Source organism: Cryptomeria japonica, chromosome 1 (assembly GCF_030272615.1).
Source record: "Cryptomeria japonica chromosome 1, Sugi_1.0, whole genome shotgun sequence".
In the NCBI taxonomy this organism is placed as follows: domain Eukaryota; kingdom Viridiplantae; phylum Streptophyta; class Pinopsida; order Cupressales; family Cupressaceae; genus Cryptomeria; species Cryptomeria japonica.
The window spans coordinates 447904493-447928241 of NC_081405.1; positions in this window are offsets into that span (position 1 = coordinate 447904493).

A 23749-nucleotide genomic window follows, 5' to 3' on the forward strand; every position below is an offset into this window, starting at 1 on the left:
ATTTTTAGATGTCTACATTTTGCCCCTCTTTGAGACAATGCGATTCTAAGAATTGTTTCAAAGAAAAATAATGAAAATGCCCTAGACAATAACAATGACATATGAAAATGCCCTAGACAATAACAATGACATATGCATGCCCCCTTGAGGAATTGGCCGGAAACATCCAGAAAAGAGGCCAATTGATCGATAAGAATGATAGAAAATGATAGGATCAAATGGACTGCCAAGACTGACGGAAGAAATGTTAGTGAGAAGAAATTAGATAGAGGATAGTTAGAGACGAAGAAAAACTTGCTTTCACTAATGCACTTTGTAGGTGAGAACCTTTATTTAATGTAGCAAAATGGATGCATAGCATCATGGCATTGAAGGCCAGAGCTGAAATGCAACCCTTTTTGCAAAAGACAGAGACATTGCAGACAAACAACAATCAAAACAAAAAAGAAAGGGACCATGAACCATCCCGGTCACTCTAAATCACTCAGTGACATCATCGACCAACATAGGAACATGATCGAAGATAAATCAATAAATTATAAGACTCACTAATTCCAACAAGTCAAACAAACATCTTTATCTTCATTGTCAAAAGTTGAAAGTGTTGATAAAATGATCATGCTATTTGGTTTCAGGGAATGCGGTATCCCGTCTAAGACAGGACACAGTCTGGTTTCGAGTATACCACATCCTGTATAAGACCCATGATCATAGTGACAAGGACAAATGATATTGATGTTGATTGATTGATATGACAAATTTGATCAGTTTGAATGTCCGGTTTGATTGAAAAGTTCATCTGTTAATGCATGATTTCATTAAAGCACAATGTTTGATTGCGTATCATTGGATGTATACTTAGTGATCTGTCTATGCACAAAGGGGATATTGTGTTGTTTTGGATTTTAATATTTTGAAAAAAAAAAATTTGTTTTTTTTTGTTCGTTTTTCAGGACTTTATTTGACTTTTTAGGGATTATTTCAGGACATTTTTTTTTTTTTTTTGGATTATTTCAGGACATTTTTTCAATTTTTATGATGTTTTTTCAAGACATTATTTGATTTTTTATGATTTTTTCAGGACATTTTTCAATTTTTTTGAGTATTTCAGGACATTTTTCAATTGTTTTGATTATTTTCAGGACATTATTCAATTTTTTGGATTATTTCAGGACATTTTTCAATTTTTTTTGATTTTTTCAGGACATTATATGATTTTTAGGGATTTTTTCAAGACTTTATATGAATTTTTTTGATTTTGCCCCCAGTGTCTAGCAAGGCAAGGAATATGATAGGTCAATAAATAGGCTTGCTGAAATTATGGTGGATAGAGGGAAGACAAAGGCCTTTTATTATGGAGACAATACGGATGCAATTTTCAAGGGCTATTGCATGATGGGACAAGAGACTGGATATGACAATGTAAAGCAATGACATGGCATGAGGGACATGTCGAGAGATTTTTGAAAATAGGTTTTGCATTTCACGTCCTTATGTCAGATCAAGATCAAGGGACAGAAAGAGTGTATGGATAGTGATAAGATATGGATAGGATAAGCAAGACCAAGAATGGATAAGGGACATGGACTGAAGGTCGGGATAGGATACGGGATAGTGGCAGAAGGTTGCAAGAAGACAGGGAATATGGATGAAAAGTTGTAATAAGCAAATGGATAAATACCAAAAGCTATGATGGACTAAAAGCTGCAAACAAGATGCATGATGCTCATGACGATCCTCAGCCTTGTGAAGATCAAAGGTGGAAAGAGGAAATGGACATGAGGGACAATAGGATAATGGATGAGTATGACATGGTATGATAGGATAATGGAACAATGAAGGACAAAAGGATATGAAGGAGGAAACCTGCCCCCAAGTGTGGTGTGCAAGAAGTTCATAAATTACGCATGACACCTGTTTGCTAGGTTTTCATCATGGTACTTGCCCAAGGTGCCTGTTTGCCAGGTTTTCACCAGTGGACGAATTATTTTTGCTTTACTGTTTTCTTTTGTCTTTTTTTTTTCACTTTTTTTTGGTATTTTTTCACTTTTTCAATAGAAGATGGACACATGATAGGGGATGGAAGGACTCAAGCGTCTTTTTGTTTGGATAGTAGCCTTGAAAAAAAATGGACCATGACCTTTAAAAGTATGCTCAAAGATGTTGGTAGGATAAGGACATGGAAGATAAGATGAAACTAAGGCGAGGATTTATGCAAAGGATTGGATCAACGAGATCAAAGGATGGAAAATATGCATTGGATAATGGATAGGGTATTGGAAGAACTATGCTTGAATGGATAGAAATGTTGGCAAGATTGACATTGGCACACACCTTGAGGGGTGATGGACTGATGGAGGAAAGACGTATTTTGGATATTGAGATTTTGATGAAGGAAAGGCTATAGATTTTGGGACATAAGGGCCCAAAATGGATGAAGAAGATGATGGAGGAACAAATTTGAGAGGGTTGGATGGAGGAATAGAAATTTTAGATGCCAATTTGGATGTTTCTTTAGGATTTTGTGCTTCAAGGAGCCGCTTAGGGATCCACATGGTTTTTGATTTTTCATGCTTTTGTGGTTCCTTGGAGTGCATTGCTTGCATAAGGGATTTAGGAACCCATATATATTTTGACTTTTCTTTATTTTGCTCAGTTCCTATGTTGCTCGATGATGTCACTTTCTTTTTTGTTGTGATTGTTGTTTGTGGAATGTTTGTCACAAACTGGGGCAACTATATCATTGGGTGTCTATGATAAGTAAATTCGCTTTGTGAATACCGCACATACCTCGACCCTTGATGTATGCACCCTAGGATGCTTCACTCATTCCTTGTGTGCAATGTGTCTGTCTTTTGCAAAAGGGGTTGCATTCTAGCTTTGGCCTTCAATTCCATGAAGCTATGCGTCCGTTTTGCTACATTAAATAAAGGTTCTCACCTACAAAGTGCATTAGTGAAAGCAGGTTTTTCTTCATCTCTAATTGTCCTCTGTCTCCTTTCTTCTTACTAACATTTCTTCCGTTAGTTTGGATAGTCAGTTCAATCTCATTCCTCAATCTCCACACACATATGCTGCATCCTACATCCATTCGGTTAGTACATTTGCATTATATCAAACATCACATCAAGCATTTTATCCATTTCATATTATAAATACATCAAAAATACATAAAAATACATTCATACATCAACACTACATAAGTTATCGATACATGGAAAATAACATAAGTCATAACACATTGCATCCCATCATATTGATGCATATCATATCATATATCAAAATAATATTAGAGTACAAAATTGGACTGTCTGTCCTAAGTATGGCCCACAGGCTAACTACATAATGTCAAACTACATCTGTCTCTATCCTAAGGAGCACGTGCCTCTATCACTAGGTGCTCCCTTTGTCCTCCTCATCCCTACCATGTCTCAAGGATGATGTCCCTCTTGCCCCAGGTCCTGGCTATGGTGGTCTCATAGGTCCACTCACCCCCATGCTGCTCACTGACCTCCGAGAGTGTGCACTGCTCTCTGTCCTCAATCGTGCCTAATATGAAGCTGCTCTTTGCTCTGGTGGAACTACACTCTCATATAGTGTCCTCCAATGGCTTATCTCCTCTCCAGTCTCTACCAACATTTGTGCCATCTCCCGTGCACTGGCGTCCCTAATTGACCCAATGTACTCAGTGACTCTATGTTCTTCTTGCTGTTCCTGGGATATTGCTGTATCTCGAGCTGTTGTCAATCTAGCTATCTCCACTCTGAAATGATCCTGCTCTATCCTCAAGATGGCATTTTGTCTCTCTAATGTCACAATGTGATCATGCTGACTCACTATGGTAGCCCTGCACATCTCCATCTCCTCTATCCTAGCTATCTCTGACTCTATGGGTATATCTTGCAATGACTCCTGATCGACTGAGTCTGGCTCATAATCATCATCCTCATCATCTCTATCCTTGTCATCCCCCTCATCCTCATCCCCACCCTCATCTTCCTCATCCTCATCATCTCCCTCCTATCCTACGAGTGGGAAGTCCTCTTGTCTCCTCGGTACTGGAATATTAGGATCTGTCAATGGCACTGGCCATCGTCATGCAAACCATCGCTCATACTCCTTTATCATCTCAACATCCACCACATCTAATCTCCAATCCCACTATCTCTATTGTAGCTGTGTGAAGTCAGCATATGCTATGTGTGGCTGAATCATCCTCCCCCACTGACTCGTCTCTCTGTGAGATCGAGCAAAGTGTGCAGTCCCTCTAGGTACATCCTGTCTCTCTCCAAACTATTGTCTGACTCTCTCTGGCAGGTACATCTCAATCACTCTTTGGTGATTCACTGGTTGCCTAATCAGGTACCTCTCCTGTCTACAATACGATAGCTCATCACTATCATTTGACCATCCAGGGCAATCAAGATATGGCGTCCATGTGAACTCTCTTAATCTGTCTAGCTCATGTCGCCAATATAGTATGTATCCAAATGGACCCTGTCTCAGTGCTCCCCCATAGCAGTACACATATGGTCGATATGGTACTACATGTCTCTCTACAATCGATCGACATATGGCTATGTGTTCAAATGCCCATACCTGTAACAATGTGACTCCACAGCTCAATGTCTACACTCCCTGATATGCTATTTTATGCAGCTGAAAATATAGCATAGCAAGTACACATGGTCCCCATGCGTACACAGTCCCCTCTGTTTCCATTCGCTCTAGCACTCTTCCCCATCCAATAGGGAATCCACGTCCTCATCTGTCCCCTACTAGTAGGCATGTTGTAACCATGACTATCACCACATACCGTCGATCATACTCTGATGCCATGGTCTCCCAGCCGATCTCCCTCTCTACGATATCCAGATCATCTGCATCACACTCAAATAATCTGCACAAAGCATCTCTCCCTGTCATTGGGTCATACTCTATCATCTCTCCATGAATCGGAATGCAGAGGATACGCCATATATCCTCTAGTGTCACAGTTGCCTCTCGAGTTGCCAGATGGAGTGAGGAGGTCTCTGAATGCCATCGCTCTGTCAGTGCAGTGAGTAGTCCTGTGTTTGCCCTAATCTCAGGTATGAATGTGATATAGTATATTCCAAGTCCTGCTAATGTATCTCTATTTGTGCTCCTGAGTCTATGTCGTAACATGAAGTAGTCAGGTCGGTTCTCCCGTGTGATCAATGGATACTATCAACTCTACATCACAATTGGGGCACATTTTGTCAGTTTTAGGGTTTGCTCCTACGGGCTACATTTCCTTGTTTCATGTCCAAATCAGGGTTTTTTTCATCTATTTTGACCTATCCTATTCTTATCCCCCCTTTTTGGATCGTTCGCATGTTGTTTTTGGCCAAATTAGGGTTCCCCATGCACAAATGCGCCTGTGTGCTAAGTCTTGCGCCTGTGTAGCAACAACCTGTGCTTGTGTACCCTACACAAGTGTAGGTTACCTTACACAAGCACAAGATGCACTCACACAGGCGCAGAAGTCAGTTTCTGCATTCCCTGTGGGCCCCGCAATGTCCCGCAAGCGATCAAAATTCATAAAATTGACAATATGGGTTTTTGAGATACATACCGCTGCTCCCACGTCATTCGGTCATCTGTACATGCGTACATGTTCTCCAAGGTGATATTCCATTGGAATGTTTGCCATCTCTCTGTAAGTGTCCATTTCCAGAGCAACAAATCCTCTTCTTGGGCTAGTGCAAATGAGCAATTTTCACTCTCTTTTTCTCATTTATAGATCTTTGTCAGTGCATAGATGGACATCCACTCTCTCCATCTCATGTCAGTCACAGTCTTTTTCACCTTCAATTGCTTGTCATTCGTATATCCAATCTCTGATTTTCAATCTGTTTGCTCCTATCATGTTCTATCATTCTTATCGATCAATTGGCCTCTTTTCTGGATGTTTCCGACCAATTCCTCAAGGGGGCATGCATATGTCATTGTCAGTGTCTGGGGCATTTTCATTATTGTTCTTTGAAACAATGCTTAATATCACATTGTCTCAAAGAGGGGCCAAATGTAGACGTCTAAAAATGGTCAATGCTTGTGGAATCATACTTTAACATTGGCGCATTGCCTTATTTTAGGGTTTTTGTGTCGTATTAACATTTCTCCTATGTCACACACTTGGTCTTTATCATTTGCGAGCATCAAGTCCTTCTTTTTCATTCTTTAGTTGTCTCACTTTTGAATTTGGTCTTGTCGATAACAATCTTCAGTCATGATTTTGGTCAATCTTATCCTATCGCATCAATGTGCATGCTCATTTATCATCATTTTGGACATCATCAATCCTAATTAGGGTTTTGTCCTCTTATCAATCTTGTCATTTTGCGATCAATTTGTCATCGATCGTTGTTGTCTTTTTCAATCTTGTCATTTTGCGATCGATTTGTCATCGATCGTTGTCATTTTCAATCTTGTCATTTTGCGATCAATTTGTCATTGATCGTCGTCTTTCTCAATCGTGTCAATTTGGATCAATTTGTCATTGTTCCTCGTCAATTGGTGCATTTGTCAATCAAATCACTTATCAGTATGAATCATTTATCAATTCAAAATCATGATCGAATCAACATCAAATCAATCTTACATCAAGACCTAATTGTTGTCTTTGCGTTTCTAATTTATCTTCTAGGGTTTCATGATTTATTCATTTAACCTTGTTTGTCCTTTCTCCCTCTAGGTTAAATAGTTTATTTATCCTAAGTCTTCTTGTCACAATTAAATGTTTATTTAATTGGCTAACTAATTCTTCCCTCTTTGTGAATTAATTAATAAATGAAAAATTGTTAATTAATTCACTTAATTCCTAATTTCCTCATTTTCTAATTTTCACTTAATTTCTAATTTCCTCGTTTTCTAATTTTCCTAATTCCTAATTTCCTCATTTTCTAATTTCCTAATTTCAATTTCCACCTAATTAATTTTTCTCTAGCTCTCCCTATTTTTGTGCTTCGGTGGAAGCATGAATTTCTCATGCGTCATACTTTTGGCATAGCAAGATGTCATAAGCTTCTAGTCCTCTAATCTTTGCATTGGCAATATGTCATAATTCATGACATAGAAGGTGTCATAACCTTCTTCCTTCAACTCAATTTTGCCATTTTTGAAATCAATTGCCTCTAATGTCAATTTAATGCTAATCTGATCTTTTCTCCAATTTGTCTATAAATTGGATGAATTTCTTCAATCAAAGATCCCCAATGGATTGCATTTTCGAATCCCCTGATCCTTGGTTGAATCAATCACGCTTCGAGTATTCTTGCGCTATCATCTTGTCTACTTGCTTTCACATCATGCTCATGCACTAGTAGGTGAGATCCACAACAAAGATATTTGAAGGAAAAAGAAGGACAATGGAGCCACATGAAGGAGACATTCAAGTTTGCAATGGTTTGCATTTGAATTGATGTCTTGTTTTCATGTCTTTATTGAGTGTAATTAGGATTGTTATCATTGCAATTGAGTTTTCCTGATTGAACTAGGCTAATATTGATTTGCTTTGATGATTTCCACATTTCCTATCTACATTAATTGGTGAACCCGACGTGAACTAAACCCCTAAGCATTCTTTTGAGTGCTTTTGAGATGATTTGCAGGTGAAAAACCCAAGAAATAGGGTAATGCAAGCCTTTCTGGGCACTTTTGCGCCTGTGTAGGAGCAATTTGCGCCTATGTCAAGCATTCTGCGCCTATGTCAAAGACTTCTGCACCTATGTCAAAGGGATCTGTGCCTGTGTTGCATCATTCTGTGCCTGTGTTGCATCATTCTATGCCTATGTCAAGACTTTTGTGCCTGTGTAAGGCCAGAAATAGAGGTAAAAAAAGTAGTGTTTTTACTTGCAAATTGATTTGTTTTGCATTCTGTTTCTTCTTTTTGGTTTTATGGTACTGATTCTCTGTGCAGCAGCTTGGCATTATGTGTGACAAAGACTAAGAATGAAACTACTAACAAATCTTATGCAGGACGCGGTCAAAGACTTCTATTAAAAACATCTTGCATGTGATTTTTAAAGTAGTTGCACATTTATTTTTTTCCTAAAGGTTAATGAACACCACGCATGCTTTGATTGCTTTTAGTTTGATTGCATGTTTTAACCCTTAGAATTGGGCCTACCTCCCGATTTGCCTGGCACTTCGCACAGGCATTGGTAAGAGGGAACGACCCTAAGTGGTGACGGGCTAAAGCCAAGCTCTTCCGAACCACTCTAAATAACTATGGATGCAACGAAAGTTGTAGACAATGGGTGCTAGAATGGTATTGCGACGATTTATTCACCGAATCAATACCCACCCAAATGGATGCCTTTACTAGAAGCTCTTGTTTAGATGCCAGAAACCTTCTATCTATTGGCTCAGGCATTGTGATACGCGCATGCCGAAGACACCTCTCATGTACTCCTTAGTTAGAGATAGCAAGTTCTTGGGAAGTGATGCCCCTTGAACTCGAAGCTTGGTATGCCCGAGAAGTGAGTGCACTATAAGGGGGAGCCAATGCTACCAAGCATCTAGCTATCCGGCTAAGTGTTGTATTTTATGGTTAGAGGATTCAACAGATATTGCCCTTGCCATCCGTAATATTTGTTGTAAATGTGCTTGATTGTTTTGAGTCAAAGTCAAACAAACATTCTATTTTCCGTGATTGTCAAAGGTTAAATTAAAAACAAGCCCTCAAAAAAAAGTGCTCATAATCAACTTGGATTTTCAAAATCAACAACATTCAACTCAAACAAAGGTCCAAGTTTGGCTAAGTATTCATCCAACATTTGAACATGGTCATCAACACATTAAATGTCTTTGTTTCAATATTCATGTCACTTTAGGCTAGGTTTTGCATAGTCCCACTTAGGTCCTAAGGCATATTGTCATCTCCTTCCATTTTAGTCCTTTTCATTGCAAGCATCCTCATTTTGCACTTAGGTCCAAGATCATTTTCCCCTAAGTTTGCATTTCATTGTCATATCCAAAACTAGATTTCCATTTAGGTTGCATAGGTTGCATTTTGCATATTCCAAGTCATTGGTCTTCGTATTTTCTTATCATTACATTGTCATATCATATCCTTAGATCATTTTCATATCATATCCTGAGTCATTATCATAATCATTGCTTTCTTGCACGTAGTCTCAAAAACTAGGTTTTGTCATACTTGAGTAATCCAAATCTTTGAATAAACCCTAAGTCATTGTTAGGAAGTCTAGACCTTATCAAACTTTTGTCTTTTGTCACCAATGTCATTTTGTCAAACCTAGCTTAGTATCCAAGCATATAGGGGAGACATTGTCATTTTGTCTTTTTGTCACTTGGTCCTTTTGTCCTTTGAGGTCTAGCCATCATTTCAATTTCCTAAGGGTCTCTTTTTAGATTTGCATTCCAAAAAAGTTTGTCAAAATCTTGAAAAACAAACAAAAAACATAGGTTGCATTCTTGTCATAGATTGCATTTTCATCTATTTAGTTTGCATTTAGTTGCATATCATACATTATCCTTGAAAAATTCCAAAAATATTGCATTTGCATAAGTGACATGCTTGTTGAAACAAGGTCAAAATCTAAAAAGATGGGCGAACCAATGTATCAACCCATTGACAACATATCAAATTCACAGTTTCAAACTAGTCAAATAGTGCAAATTGAAGGTTCATCAAGCACATCATTACCACCATATGGAATGGTTCAACTTGGACCACCTCCATTATATGAACCAGTGTTTGTACCCATGAAACTAGGACATGGGAGTGTTCCACCAACACCAAGAGGAGATGCACCTTTTGATTGGAATCAATTGAACCTACAATAGGACATTCAAACTCAAACATTACATGAGGAACAAACTCTTTCACAAGGATTTGGTTCAGATCAAGGCATTCAACAAGAAATAAATCCAAATGTTTTACTAGATACTTCATCAGATTCCGATGCCTTTGATGATGTTGATATGTTCCTTCAAGATCCAAAGTTGACGAAAAAGATGGATAAATTCTTGAGTAAGGTCTTTAAGATGTTCCCACAAAAATATCTTGACATGATGAGTAATGTGACCTCCTCAAGTAAGCAAATTAATGTGCAAAAACAACAAGGCAGTGAGCTGTTAAGTTTCTCTCCACATCCAAATGAAGAAAATGTGCAACAAAAAACTCAACACACCTTGATGAGTAAACGTGCTTCATGAACTTTGACAGTGACTATTCCACAAAAGTCATCATTCAAAACAATAAACAATCCATTGTTTACTGCAACACCTTTAACACCAGATCAAATGATGGCCACACAAATGTTGATGATAGATGTCCCTTAGCAAGAAGTGATTCCTCGAATACCTAAAAGTGGATCCAAATCTAAGATGCAAGAAAGCTTTACGACCGGAATGTCTGATCTTACAAATGTTCAAATTGCATTTCCTTCATGCCAAAACATTGATTCCTTGTCGGAATCCTCCATGCATATCCAAAGTCCAACCCCATGTCAAGAGGATAATTTAGAGCATGAAGAAACGTGTCTTGAAACAGATCAAGATCAAGATCCTGAAACCTTATCATCCCATCCAATTGTTGACTAGGATCCCACTTCCCCAGACACTCGCAATGATTCCATTATTCCTGTCCATTCTATCCAATAACACAATGTCCTTTCAAATCCCATTGACATTCCACTTCCTAAGAAAGATCAAGATATCCCTTCCATCCTTTCCGATGATCCCATTATTTCTCCCATTCCATCTCTTGAAGAGCCTGTCATTGAACCATGTCCACTACATGATCCTAATCGCCCTCATGATCCTAATCCTCTTCATGATTCTAACATGTCAGTGCAAGATGTTCATGAACCCTCGACATGCATAATGGGTTCTTCCACTTTGGTGCAATCTGATCCACTTCAAGATCTCATTATTTCTCTCATATCATATCCATCTCCTAATGGACTCGCGTCTTCTTCTAAAAGAAAAGAGTATCCTACAAGTCAAGATATTCATAAAGGAAAAGGGGTAGACATTCATGAGAAATAACTCCTCCATGTTAAATAAGATCTTAAGGGTCATGTCTACACAACTCACTCTCAAGATGTTGGTATCCCTTCATCAAAATCCAAACATATCCCTTCCCCTTCATACCTTCCATCCATCTTAGGTCCTTATATCCCTTCATCCTCTATGCAAGGTCAGCAAAGGCACACATCCTTGAGTAAATTTCATCCATCCAAAAGAAGTCCATTTCATTCATATCCATCCATGCATTCCTTTCCCCCTCCAAGCAATTTGGATGCCAAGTATAAAAGTCATAAGTCTAAAAATCAACATGTCCAATCTAATCAACATGTCCAATCTAATCAACATGTCAAAGAAAAGAAAAATATGATCCAAAAAGAAAAAGAAATATCCAAAATGTCACAAAGACCCACTAAGCAAAATAAAGAAAAGTCAAAATATATATGGGTTCCTAAATCCCTTGTGCAAGCAATGCACTCCAAGGAACCACAAAAGCATGAAAAATCAAAAACCATGTGGATCCCTAAGAAGCTCCTTGAAGCACAAAAAGAAACATCCAACTTGGCATCCAAAATTTCTATTCCTCCATCCAAACCTTCCAAGTTTATTCCTTCATCACCTTCTTCATCCATTTTGGGCCCTTATGTCCCAAAACCCTAAGCTATTCCTCCATCCAAATCTCATAATTTGAGATCCATTTTTCCTCCATCAGTCCATCACCCGTCAAGGTGTGTGCTAATGTTGATCTTGCCTTCATTTCCATCCACTCAAGCCCAATTCTTCCAATACCCTATCCATTATCCAATGCATATTTTTCATCCTTCGATCCCTCTGGTCCAATCCTTTGCATAAATCCTCACCTTAGTTTCATCTCTTTTTCCATGTCCTTATCCTACCAATGTCTTTGAGCATAATTTTAAAGGTCATGGTCCATTTTTTTCAAGGCTACTATCCAAACAAAAATATGTTTGAGTCCTTCTTCCATCCCCTATCATGTGTCCATTTTCAACTAAAATGTCATAATCCAAAAAAAAAAAGTGAAAAAAAAAAGAGAAAAGAAAAAAAAAAGTAAAGCAAAAATAATTCGTCCACTGGTGAAAACCAGGCAAACAGGTGCCTTGGGCAAGTACCGTGATGAAAACCTGGCAAACAAGCATCATGCATAATTTATGAACTTCTTGCACACCGCACTTGGGGGTAGGTTTTATCCTATCATATCCTTTTGTCCTTCATTGTTCCATTATCCTATCGAACCCCTATCATTACCCTTCATATCCTATCATCCCTCATGTCTAGTTTCCCTTTCCACCTTTGATCTTGACAAGGCTGACGATCTTCATGAACATCATGCATCTTGTTTGTGGCTTTCAGTCTATCATAGCTTTTGGTCCTTATCCATTTGCTTATTATAACTTTTCATCCATATTTCCTATCTTATTGCAACTTTCTGCCACTATCCCGTATCCTATCTCGACCTTCAGTCCATGTCCCTTATCCATTCTTAGTCTTACTTATCCTATCCATATCTTATTACTATCCATACACTCTTTTTCATTCCTTGATATTGATCTGACATAAGGACGCAAAATTTAAACATGGTTTCAAAAACCTCTTGACATGTCCCTCATGCCATGTTCCTGCTTTACATTGTCATATCTAGTCTCTTGTCCCATCATGCCATAGCCCTTGAAAATTGCATCCATATTGTCTCCATAATAAAAGGCCTTTGTCTTCCCTCTATCCACCAACATTTCAAAAAGCCTATTTATTCACCTGTCATATTCCTTGCCTTGCTAGACACTAGGGGCAAAATAATAAAAATTGAAAAATGTCCTGAAATAATCCAAATAAAAAAAAATTAAAAATGTCTTGAACAAAATCCCTAAAAATCAAATAATGTCCTGAAATAATCAAAAAAAAAAAAAAAATTGAAAAATGTCCTAAAAAAATTTAAAAAAATCAAATAATGTCCTTAAAAAAATGAACAAATTTTTTTTTTTCAAAACATTCAAATTCCAAAAATAATTCCTTTGGCATTTTGCATTTTGGCAAAAAAATATCCCCTTTGTGCATAGATAGATCATTGAGTATACATCCAACGACACGTAATCACACACTGTGCTTTAATGAAATCATGCATAAACAGATGAACTTTTTCAATCAAACCAGACATTCAAACTGATTAAAATTGTCATATCAATCGATCAACATCAATATCATTTGACTTTGTCACTACTATCATGGGTCTTATATAGGGTGTGGTATACTCGACACCAGACTATGTCCTGTCTTAGATGGGGTACCCCATGTCCTAAAACTAGACAGCATGATCGTCCTATCAACACTTTCAACTTTTGACAATGAAGATCAAGATGTTTGTTTGACTTGTTGGAATTAGTGAGTCTTATTATTTATTGAGTACAAAATTGGACTGTCTGTCCTAAGTATGGCCCGCAGGCTGACTACATAATGTCAAACTACATCTATCTCTATCCTAAGGAGCACGTGCCTTTGTCACTAGGTGCTCCCTTTGTCCTCCTCATCCCTGGCATGTCTCAAGGATGATGTCCCTCCTGCCCCAGGTCCTGGCTGTGGTGGTCTCATAGGTCCACTCACCCCCATGCTGCTCACTGGCCTCCGAGAGTGTGCCCTGCACTCTGTCCTCGATCATGCCCGATATGAAGCTGCTCTCTGCTCTAGTGGAACTACACTCTCATATAGTTTCCTCCAATTAATGTAGCTAGGAAATGTGGAAATCATCAAAGCAAATCAATATTAGCCTAGTTCAATCACGAAAACTCAATTGCAATGATAACAATCCTAATTACACTCAATAAAGACATGAAAACAAGACATCAATTCAAACGCAAACCATTGCAAACTTGAATGTCTCCTTCATGTGGCTCCATTTTCCTTCTTTCTCCTTCAAATAGCTTTGTTGTGGATCTCACATACTAGTGCATGAGCATGATGTGAAAGCAAGTAGACAAGATGATAGCACAAGAATACTCAAAGTGTGATTGATTCGACCAGGGATCAGGGGATGCGAAAATGTGATCCATTGGGGATCTTTGATTGAAGAAATTCATCCAATTTATAGACAAATTGGAGAAAAGATCAGATTAGAATGAAAGTGATTCGAATGGAAATTCAAATCAAGAATAGAAAAATTATGACGTGTATGACAAATTGGTATGCAAGGATTTATGACAATTTATGACAATTTATGACAAATTGCTATGCAAGGATTTATGACAAGATTTTGAAATAGAAATAGACATTAGAAGCAATTAGAAAATTAGGTTAGAAATGATGACTTGGAAATTAGGAAATTGATGCAAATTAGGTAAATTAATTAATAATTTCTCATTCATTAATTAATTTACAAAAATAGGAGGAATTAATTAGCCAATTAAATGAACATTTAATTGCGATGAGAAGACTTAGGATAAATAAACTATTTAACCTAGAGGAAGAAATGACAAACAAGGTTAAATGAATAAATCATGAAACCCTAGAAGATGAATTAGAAATGAAAGGACGACAATTAGGTCTTGACAAAAGATAATTGATATAGATTCGATCATGATTTTGAATTGATAAATGACCAATGCTTATAAGCGATTTGATTGATAAATGCGCCAATTGACGAGGAACAATGACTAATTGATCCAAATTGATATGATTGAGAAGGACGACGGTCGATGACAAATCGATCATAAAATGACAAGATTGACAAGTTGATAAGGATTGACCAAAATCATGACTGAAAGTTGTTATCGACAAGACCAAATTCGAAAGCGAGACAAATGAAGAAAGTAGAAGAAAGATTCGATGCTCGCAAATGATAAAGACCAAGTGCAAATCATAGGAGGAATGTTAATGCGACACAAAAACCCTAAAATAAGGCAATGCGCCAATGTTAAAGTATTATTGTTTTTGGTTTCTATCATTTGCAACGCGTACGTAGGCGTTTTGGCGCCTGCGCAGGTGCTTCAGTGTGACTGACTGTATTTCAACATGTGCATTGTATGTGCAGGCCAGTGACTACTAATTTTCCTTTTTATGAGTGTTGCAGCTTTTTCGATTGTCCAAGACCTAAGAAATAGAAAAAACTACTAATCCGAACTGTTTTGCAAGTTGCCTAGGAGTTCCAACCAAATATTGTGTCTTTTCTTAACTAGGAACGTAGATTTAATTAAAGGATAAATGAGCCATTGTCTTGTGTATTTTTTGAAAAGTGTAAAGGTAGGAGAGTATGCTCTCGTCTAGCTAGACGATCATAAATCTAGACCCTCCAAGTTTTTCATGTTTGTTGCATGCTTACCTTTAGCGGGCCTGCCCTCCCAACTTTCTCTTTGAGAAGGTAAGAGGGGAACAACCCAAGTGAGTACACCTGGACATGGGGTTCTTAACTCACTATAATAAATGGGTCATTGATGATGAAAGGGTCAATGGTTGGGGCTATATGAGAGTTCACTCTCACATTGGGTACTTAGTAGGATCCTAGAGATCTCAATCACACTTGCATGACTACTAAATTCTTGGTGCTTTGTTGGGCTATAGGCATCAATTGCACTTGCGCAACTGTGAAGGGTAGCTCCTAATGAGAAGAGATATTACACAACTTGTGCATAGTGGCCAAAAACCTTCTAGTCATTGGTGTAGGAGGTCGGACCTCCGAAGCTGCCCATATTTTTATGACCCTTAGTAGAAACACAAAGTTCACCTTAAGGAGTTTTCATGGGAATTGATGCTTGACTGCCCAGGAGAAGTGAGTGTCGTGGAGGGGAGCCAGTGGGGTCAAGCATCTAAGTGTTCACTCTAGGTAAGCATAACTGGGAAACTGATTGGGATCCAGTGACTATTGTCCTTGCTAGCCTTAAGAATGTTGTACATGAGCATGAGTGTTTTTGAGCTAAAATTCATTTGATCATTGTGTTTTATTTGCTTGATACTTGCTTGCCAAGAGTAGACTAAAAGCACATCATTATCCTTAAACACTTTGCAAAAACATTTATCTAAAAGCAAACAATCATCCAAGTCACTATCCACACAAAATCCTAATTGCATCAAAACTCCGTCCGTTTCATGTTTCATAAACCTAAGTTGTATAAGCATCCTAAGAAGTCAATCCACTGACCTATCAAAAAGAAGAAGCTCACACAAGCACAACTCATTAGACGTCGGAAATTTTGGTGTACAAATCACAAACTCTCTCTTAAACATAGGACATTCTTGCATCATTACCACGATTACGTCCATGGGCATAGCAATGAGTTTGATGCTAGTGATGAACTAAGAGTCTGTGCCCTCCATCAAGGTTTAGGTTTGTCTTTCAACACCAACTATCATCAAAATCAGGGTGGTCATGTCCCTTCATACAACTTGCCATCCAAACCAATCATCTATTGAGTCATGTTCATGCCAAGGATAGCCTAGTCACCAAATTTCTTCTAATCATCACTATCATCCCTCTTCAATCAATCATCTTCAATATTTTCCAAAGGACTTAGCACATCAATCAATCAAAAAATCAATCACCTTCAATTATCAAATCAATTCTCAAAATCCAAATCAAATCATCCTTTAATCCAATTTAACCTCACATTAAGGGTGCATGCCTTGTGAAGTTTCATTTAGACCTCATCCTTAATCACTTTTCTTTTGTGCTTGAAGAAGAATCCTCTCCAAGTACCTTTACCTTATCCTTTGAGTCAATCAAGACTCTTAACTTACACCTTTGCTTTGCTTAGGGTCATTAGTCAATCTTTAGTGGAAGAAAGGATTTTTAATCATCATTCCAAGGTCTAATTTCTACCCAACTTGGTCATTACCTCACTTGTGGTTTCATCTACCACCTAAGATCCTCATCCAAGGACTAAGGTGTCAATCCTAATCAAATCTAGATTCTAATCCAGGGACCCTACCAATCAGTAAAATCCTTTTTCATCAAAGACAAATCCAAAAATCCAAAAGTCTCGCTAAGTCCTCTCATCAAAAATTTCTTCCTCCAATCTTTTCTAAGGTTATTATTTTATGGTCACAACTTGATCTCAAAAGAAAAATATGGCCAAATAACAATATGGTATGTTGAACATTAGTGTCCTATATGAAGATCCTACACAAAGTGTGCAACCTAGCACTCAAAATCAAATGCAAAATCCTAATATGGTTAACCAAGATGAACTCTCTCTGGAAGTGCAAACTTTCCTAGCAGACTCTTATAACCAAGAGATGATTGATAAATTTATCCAACACAATCCTACTATGCTTCTAAAGACCCTCCTTGAAAATGGAGCTCAACTCCCACCTGATTTTGATAAATCCACCCTTGGTCAACAACCACAAGGAGACCTCACTCCCATGCAGAATGTTGCACCTATTATTCAAACTTAATCAATTACGACCCCGCCAATCATTCAAACTCAATAAATAACACCCGCAACACCTTCCCCCATGGTCTCCATTCCACCTTCTTCCTCCTTACCATCTATACCACTATCAAATTTGATCTCATCTATTCTCCAACATGCCTCTATTCCATATTCTTCTACTCAACCATATATTTCTATTCCACAAACTTCACTTCCTATCAACAATGTCACTAACCTCATTCGGGCCGCACTTAACCTGTCACAATAGTTTGTGGGCCGCAACCAACTATCACTCAAGTCCTTGCAACATCACTCATCACATCTCACATTCCCACTTCCTCATAATATCAATACATTAGTGGTGGTGCACCTTCCATGACTCATCTAATACTAGGGGCGAATGCAATTCATCATCTCCAAAATCCACAACAAGACCTCATTAAAAAAATTTGGGACATGAAAAACATCATCAAAGACATGAAAGAAGGGACTAATAAGAGGAAACCTTACTCATTTGAGGAAGTTTGTCCTTGTCCTTATGACCCATCTATATTGATAAATAATGATGCATAACAAATACCCTAACTGGTACTGAGAGGGGGGGGTGAATCAGTACATACAAAAACTTCTCCGCAACTTATCAAGTTAAAACAATGCTAGCTGGTTGTCTTCATTATTGAACTTAACCATGGCAATACTGATTAAATATAGTAAGACTTCAAACAACATAAACCAGTAAAACTGAGTACTTCAAATACATTCAATACTTAATAACTACTTCACCCATAAACATATGCATGTGGTATATCAGCAATACCATAACTATTAGCTCTACATGCATAATCACTCAAACAAAGAATACTTAACCATCATATGAAAAATGCACAACTCATGACACATGGATTTTTCACGTGGAAAACCAAATGGGAAAAACCATGGTGGGGATGAATACCCACAAGCTTGTTTTGAACTCTTTTGAAGCTCGCTCTATTAGGAGCCTAGCCTGGTTAAAGACTTTACAATAAATTTCTGCTAGGAACTGATCCTGTTAAAGATCACCCGGTTAAGGGATGGCTATATACCTTGTTAAAGGTTGAAACCCTATTAAAGGTTACCTTGCTAGAGGATTTAAAGAACTCAATGAACTTGAGTCACTTGGTTAGAGGATTTATAGTAAGCTTGTTAAAGCTACCCGACAAAGGGATTTTCCTTATGTTGAAATGGTTAGAAGGCAATAGGTAAAACTCTGATCTGATAACAACACTATATGCTAAGGCAGATCCTTTTTAGTTCCTCTACTCTGTAATCACACTCTGCAGTTTTCTCTCATTGGTCTGGCAAGTATCTCATCACTCAGATACACACACAACTTTTGCTAACAACTTACAATAACAAAGATCATCGACCTTATAGACAACAATTAGGTCGGTAGCATAAACCCTAAACCCTAAGAATTTAGGTTTACAATTACAGACGGTCCAATCCTGACCGTCCAAACACTTTTCATAGAATGAAGCAATCTAAAACAGATCACAAGTCATTCTGCATCATCCATTCTTCACCACACATAAAAATCAGTAACTCATCACGCTTTCTTCTCATACCGCTAAGAAGAATATTCATTCCCAAGTTAGACATTTAATACAATCGATCTTCATATGCAAGATCCTCAAGGAAATCCTTCACGTGCACAAAACTGACATGGCATCACGATCTTATCCTCATTTCTTAGCTAACTCATCACAAAATACCATTGGTTGCATCGCACAAGCTAGATTGCCAAACCAAAAACCCTAGAGTTGAGAATACCAACAGATAGTCACACTTAGTGAAACCCCGACACTGGTTCACTACATCTCTTCATATTGGTTCTCCACTTAATCACCAATAACAACTTCCTCCAATCTTCATACTGGTTGACCTAAACTTATTGACATCAATTGACATCAATGACAACATACATTATTAATATGCCAACATACCGGTTCATCAAATGCCAACAATCTCCCCCTTTGGCATTGATTGGAATACTCAGTGTAGCATTGCAACTAATAACATCATAGACCAGTGCATCTAAAATATCTTCATCTTATATCTTCTCCCCTATCTCATATCTTGTCCCCTATTATATATCTTCTCCCCCTTTGACAACAATGCCAAAGTGGAGACACAAGCTTCCATACTTCACTATGTTGCTCCCCATATGGAGTAGAATCCTTCAACACATCAACCTTGAAAGATTTGTCACTATAATACCCGACTGATGTGGAGCACACAAATTTTAGTTTACTTCATGAAGGGGCAAAACCCCCAATTCACCTCTCAAATAGGTAAATGTAGTCTTCGGTAAGGGCTTATTGAATATGTTTGCTAGTTGCTCCTTACTCGAAATGTGTTGTAATACAACCTCTTTGTTTTGAACCTTCTCTCTCAAGAATTGATACTTGATCTCAATGTGCTTGGTTCTAGCATGCAATACCGGATTCTTGGAAATATTGATTGCACTAGTATTATCATAGAATATACTCACCGGTTTAGACATAGGTACTTTGAAACCATCCAATACATATTTCATCCAGATTGCCTAAGTATAGTTCATAAATGCTGCCACATACTCTGCTTCAGCTATAGACTGAGAAATACAACTCTGCTTCTTGCTTGTCCATGAGACTAGTCTTCCACCAAGAAAGAAATCTCCACCAGTTGTGCTCTTCCGATCATCCACATTACCTCCCCAATCTGCATCCGTAAATACCTTGAGATTAAAATCACCATTGTATGTATACCACAATCCACAGTCAACAGTCCCTTTCAGGTATCTAAGAATCCTCTTGACTGCTACCAAGTGGGATTCTCTTGGACTTTTCTAAAAATGAGCTACTATGCCTACTGCATGAGCAATATCTGGTCTGCTATGCACCACATAGTGCATCTTACCGATCATTGACCAATACTCCTTCTCCTTCACCAACGCTAAATCATCTTCCTTAGTCAGTTTACAACCGGTCACCATCGGTGTACCAACTAGTTTTCTCTCCTTCATGCCAAAGGACTTCAATACCTCTTTGACATACTTGGATTGGGTAATAAAGATAACCTCTTTCATTTGTTGAATCTGTTAACCAATGAAGAATTTTATCTCTCCGATCAGAGACATCTCAAACTCTTTCTTCATTTCATCTGCAAAAGCATGGCTCATTTCATCATCTCTTCCAAAGATTATGTCATCTACAAATACTTCATAGATCAAAATCTGATCACCTTCAGATTTTAGGTAGATGTTGCTATCCTCACTTGTTCTCTAAAATCCTATCTTCACATGATGAGAGTGTAACTGTCCATACCATGCCCTAGGTTATTGTTTCAATTCATATAGGGCTTTGTGTAATCTACACACCATGTTACTATCTTCTGATAAGGCAAACCCATCTGGTTGCTCAATATACACTTCCTCTTTTAGGATTCCATTCAAGAATGTAAACCTCACATTCATATGATAAACCTTAAATCCCTTGAATGCTACAATTTCAAGTAGCATTTAGACACCTTCTAGTCTAGCCACAAGAGCAAAGGTTTCTCCATAGTCTTCTCCCTCTTCCTGAGCATATCCTTTGCATACAAGTCTTGCCTTGTTCCTCATGAATGTGCCTTCTTCATTTAGCTTATTCATGAAGACCCATTTGGTACCTATGACATTCTTATGTTCTGGTCTGGGTACTAAGGACCATGTTGCATTCTTTTCTATCTAGTCTAGCTCCTCTTCCATTGCCTTAATCCAATCTTCATCTGTAAGTGCTTCTCTGGAAGTCATGGGCTTCAATTCAGAAATCATGCAAGAGTTTTATTTCACTCTTATTCTTGTGAGTATCCCTGCATCTTTATCTCCTATGATCTGCTTCAGATCATGATGTAGTTTCACATATCTAGGAATGACTCTAGCTGGTTCTGCTAGCTTTTCCTCTTCTTCTTCACTTACTTCTTCTTCTTCACCTACTGCAGCTTCTACCGGTAGAGGAACACTGAGATATTTACTTGTTTCTTTCTTAATCGGTTCCTAGAAGGCTATACCTAGAGTTCATCTTCTACTTCCTCACTGTAGGTTTCCTCAAGTTCCTTTGGGGATTCATCAACCCTGACATTGATACTCTCAACAATTTTATGTGTTCCATTGTTGTAGCACTTGAGAGCTTTTCTCTTAGTGGAATATCCCAAAAATATTCCTTCATCACATTTAGCATCAAACTTGCTCAGATGCTCACCTCTCTTGATGTAACACTTACTACCAAATACTATAAAATAACTCACAATGGGAGTCTTCCCAGTCCAATACTCATAAGGAGTTTTGACTCTACCTTTCTTGATGAGTACCCGATTCATAGTATAGACTGCAGTGCTCACCACTTCTCTCCAAAAAGTGTGAGCAACCTTTTCTTGGATCAACATTGTTCTGGCTGGTTCAACTATAGTCCTATTATTCCTTTCTGCTATGTCGTTATGCTGTGTTGTCCTTGGGGTAGACAACTACCTCTTGATACCACTATATTCATAGTACTTGTTGAATTCATCAGAAGTGAATTCTCCTCCTTGATCAATTCTTAGGCATTTTATCTTTTGACCACTTTCCTTCTCTACTAATGCTCTAAAAGCTTTGAACTTTCCAAATGCCTCAGACTTGTCTTTCAAGAATGTGACCCACATCATTCTTGAGCAGTCATCAATAAGAATCATGAAATACCTATCTCCTTGAATACTTCTATTTTTCATAGGACCACATAAATTAGTATGCACAAGATCAAGTAAGTTTTCTGCTGAAAAAGACTTACCTTTGAAAGTTGAGGAAGACATCTTCCCAAGTTGACATTCTCTGCACAAAGAATTCTCTGGTTTGTTTAGCAAAGGTAATCCTCTTACTTCCTTGATCTTACTAGCCTTTACAATATTATCAAAGTTCATCTGACAAAGTCTCCTATGCCATATCCAACTGTTATCAAACTTCACCATCAGAGATCGACTTATCTTACCATTTAGCTGAAACAAGTTACCTCTGGTCTACTTACCTGTGGCAATAAGTTCACCACTCTTTCCAATTCTACTGCAAACTCCACCTTTGAACTCCAGAATGAGTCCTTTATCATTTAGATGAGCAACACTCGACAGGCTATGCTTAAGACCTTCTACCCAGTAGACATCATTTGCACTGCTCTTTCCATTCAGTGAGATGGATCCTTTTCCTTTTACCAAGCAAGGTGCATCATTCCCAAATCTAACAACACCTCCAACATAATCTTCTAGAGACAAAAAACTTTCACTGATCACCAGTCATGTGGTGAGAACAACCACTATCAATAATCCACTCATTAGAGTTCTCAATGCGAAAGACAAATGATTTCTTGTCAGACACTTCTTCCTTTACAACTACAAACATTATGTCCTCATTCTCTTCATTCTCAGATTCTTCATCAGTAACACCTTCATCCACTGCAACAAGACAATTTCTTCTATTTCCTCCTTTGTACTTTCTAAACCTCTCTAGTTTATCCTTATTATTATTGTTAAGACAGCTAACAGCTATATGTCCTATCTTATTGCAAGAAAAACATTTTAAAGGAAGCTTACCTCTATATTTTCCAGTGCCTTTTGGAAGTCTCTTGGCAAGAAGAGCTTCAAACTCAATCAGAATCTCTTCATCATCCATACCTCTTCTTTGCATGGATTCATAACTGGTACTTACTTCTTTTCCTTTTATAGTTGGTGCAACAGATGCTCTAAATGCTGACTCAATCTTCTGAACATTGCCATCATAGCTATTCAACTCATATGCAGTTAACTTTGCAATGATAGAGTCTAAGGATACCTTGGTTTTGTCAATAGACCTTAGTTCCTGAATAACAACAACTCTGATTACATAGACCACCAACAATGATCTCAAAAATTTACTGACAATGGTGGCATCATTGATTGTTCCACCAGTACTCTTGATATCTCCAACAACAGTCTTGATCCTTATGCCATATTGCTGAATGGTCTCACCTTCAACCATCTTCATGTCTTCAAATTTTCCTCTAAGGCTATCTTCCTTAGCTTTCTTAACATGCTCATCACCGCCATAAATAGTTTCCAATGTGTCCCATACATCCTTAGGAGTGTCCTTATCTTGTACATCAATGAACTCAATATCAGAGAAACTACTAATAAGGGCTTCCATGACGCCCATTTTCTTGAATCTCTCTTTTCTGATCATCGGTTAGAGTGCCAGTGGGGATTACATAGACAATCTCAACATAGCTCCAGTGTTGAGCACTCAGACTCTTGATATAGATCTTCATTTTGTCCTTCCATATTTTGAAGTTATCTCT